Source organism: Chiloscyllium punctatum, unplaced genomic scaffold (genome assembly GCF_047496795.1).
Source record: "Chiloscyllium punctatum isolate Juve2018m unplaced genomic scaffold, sChiPun1.3 scaffold_1063, whole genome shotgun sequence".
In the NCBI taxonomy this organism is placed as follows: domain Eukaryota; kingdom Metazoa; phylum Chordata; class Chondrichthyes; order Orectolobiformes; family Hemiscylliidae; genus Chiloscyllium; species Chiloscyllium punctatum.
This window is the reverse complement of record NW_027310797.1, coordinates 32,501-35,000: the sequence shown is the minus strand read 5'-3', so window position 1 is coordinate 35,000 and position 2,500 is coordinate 32,501. Positions and strand designations below refer to the sequence as shown.

At 63.7% G+C, this 2,500-nt stretch overlaps 1 non-coding gene across 1 annotated transcript; it reads left to right on the top strand.

The window, feature by feature from the left end:
- Nucleotides 1-1,662: 1,662 nt before the first annotated feature.
- LOC140474549 (5.8S ribosomal RNA) lies at nt 1,663-1,816 on the top strand. The gene has a single exon (XR_011959204.1). It is a non-coding gene; the product is annotated as a 5.8S ribosomal RNA (ribosomal RNA).
- Nucleotides 1,817-2,500: the final 684 nt, after the last annotated feature.

The window sequence follows — 2,500 nt, the reverse complement described above, 5'->3', positions numbered from 1 at the left end:
TGTCTCGCGAGGGTGGTTTCGGGGCCAGCAGGAGAGCTCGTCGGGGTAGCAGGCCCTGCAGCCGTGGTCACCGCCAAACCCCCACAACTCGAGCAAGTGAAAAAAAAAGTAACAAATAAGAAAGGATCGTCGGCTTGGGGGTACGCCCGTTTCCGTTTCAACTTGTCTCGCGAGGGTGGTTTCGGGGCCAGCAGGAGAGCTCGTCGGGGTAGCAGGCCCTGCAGCCGTGGTCACCGCCAAACCCCCACAACTCGAGCAAGTGAAAAAAAAAAGTAACAAATAAGAAAGGATCTCTGTCGGCTTGGGGGTACGCCCGTTTCCGTTTCAACTTGTCTCGCGAGGGTGGTTTCGGGGCCAGCAGGAGAGCTCGTCGGGGTAGCAGGCCCTGCAGCCGTGGTCACCGCCAAATCCCCACAACTCGAGCAAGTGAAAAAAAAAGTAACAAATAAGAAAGGATCGTCGGCTTGGGGGTACGCCCGTTTCCGTTTCAACTTGTCTCGCGAGGGTGGTTTCGGGGCCAGCAGGAGAGCTCGTCGGGGTAGCAGGCCCTGCAGCCGTGGTCACCGCCAAACCCCCCACAACTGTTGGGCGCCTACCTGCGCGGGGCAGGAGGACACTTTCCGATTTCAAATCTCCGTTTGCCGAGTCCACCCCGAACGCACGCGGGCGGGCGGGTTCGCATCACCCTTCGTCACAAGGGGCGAAGCCCGTTCCACCGTCTCGTCAGTAGTGCCGACCGGTCTGTGATCGACGAGGGGAGCCACACCAGGTCCGGCCCTGCTGCTTGGCGGCACCGCGTCGTCGGGAGCTCGCGACAGACGGAGGGTTTCGGTGTACTCTCCAGCCACGGGAAACGAAGCCGGTGATGCAGGCGCCGGTCTTTCGCTCCCAAATCGGCTGGGTTTACATCGTTGCTATCTAGTCACGCTCCCTTCAAACCCGACGGGGTACCTATTCCCCTCACCCGTCTGTGCGTATACAGCCTCTTTGCACTTGCGGGATGGGGGTGGTGGTTTAAAGACTCTCGAGTTGCCGCCCGTCGGTCTCCGAGCTCCGTGCAGTAGTGATCCCCAGCGAACTGCCAGCAGGGCGAACGAGCGATCCCGCTCTCGGTCGGGGCGCCTGGCGTCGATCGGTGGTCGGTGGCTTGCGGGCAAGCTGCGCTGTGAGTGTGGGAACGAGTATGACGAGCCGTTGCCGCGACTCCCAGTCCACCTCGGCGGTGGCTGGGCCGGGCGGGCGTCTGCTCGGGCGAGTGCCGCCCCCGCCTCCTCGCAGGAAGTCCGCTCGCCGACACGCCGCCACGTGCACGCGTCAGTGACGCTGCCGAACCGATGGCCGGTGCCCGTTCCCGCCTCTGCTTTTCCTAGGGCAAAGCTGCTGCACGCCTCGTGATACTAGGCGGGCGACATGGTGGCGGTGATCCTGCCTCCGTCGCTGCGGTGCGTTGGGGCACGCATCGCCTCTTGGGCGCCCTGTCCTCCTCCCCCCAATAGACGTATGTTTCTGCGGGCCGCACCAGGATGGTGCTCCCCATCGCTTCACGCCACCCTGCTCCGCCCGCACGCCGGCGTGCAGGTGGCTGTAGCTCAAGGTGGGGAGCGTATGTGCGGTCCGGGTCGCTTTCCTCTGGCGAGGGAGAGACCTAAAACAAACTCAGACAACTCTTGACGGTGGATCACTCGGCTCGTGCGTCGATGACGAACGCAGCTAGCTGCGAGAATTAATGTGAATTGCAGGACACATTGATCATCGACACTTTGAACGCACTTTGCGGCCCCGGGTTCTTCCCGGGGCCACGCCTGTCTGAGGGTCGTTTGGCAATCAATCGCACTCGCCTTGGCTGGCGAGAGCGCGGCTGGGGTGTCGCAGAGGACCCGTCCTCTTTGTCCCCCTAAGTTCAGACTCCGGAGCCCTCCGGCGTCGGAGCGCTTGGCCTTTCCCCCCCACCCTGCACATTCCGTTCGTCAGGCTCGACGCCATCCCCCCGCCGGGGAGCGCGGCCTGGCGTCCGTCTGTGTCGTGGCAGTGGGGCCAGCACGGCTGTCACCGGTCCCAGAATGGCTGTCGGTGGTTCACACTGTGTGTGTGTGCCAACCCTCCTGGTCTCTGGGACACGGAGCTGCCACGAAGTGTTGAGCCTCCAGTGGGGGGTCTGCCTAAGCTCTGCACGTCCGCATTGGGTCCGTCTCTCGGTTGGCTGGCAGTGGAAAGAGTGAAGGGAGCCGCGGAGGTCCGGTGCTGGTGCGCCGCCGGCCTGACCGTGGAGCTCGCCGGTTTGACACGCTGACCCGACTCGATGGTTGATCGATTGAGAGTGCTGGGAGCTGCAGGCCGCCCGCTGCTGCAGCCGCCCGTCTCGTGGTTCGTCCTCGGCCTTAAGTGGCCGGCGGGGCGTCTGATCCTGTCTCCCCTGCTGGCGCCGAGTGCCTGGCCGAGGGAGGAAGGTCTTCGTCCGACGTGTGACTGGTGCGGTAGACACAGCGGTGGACTTCTGGCT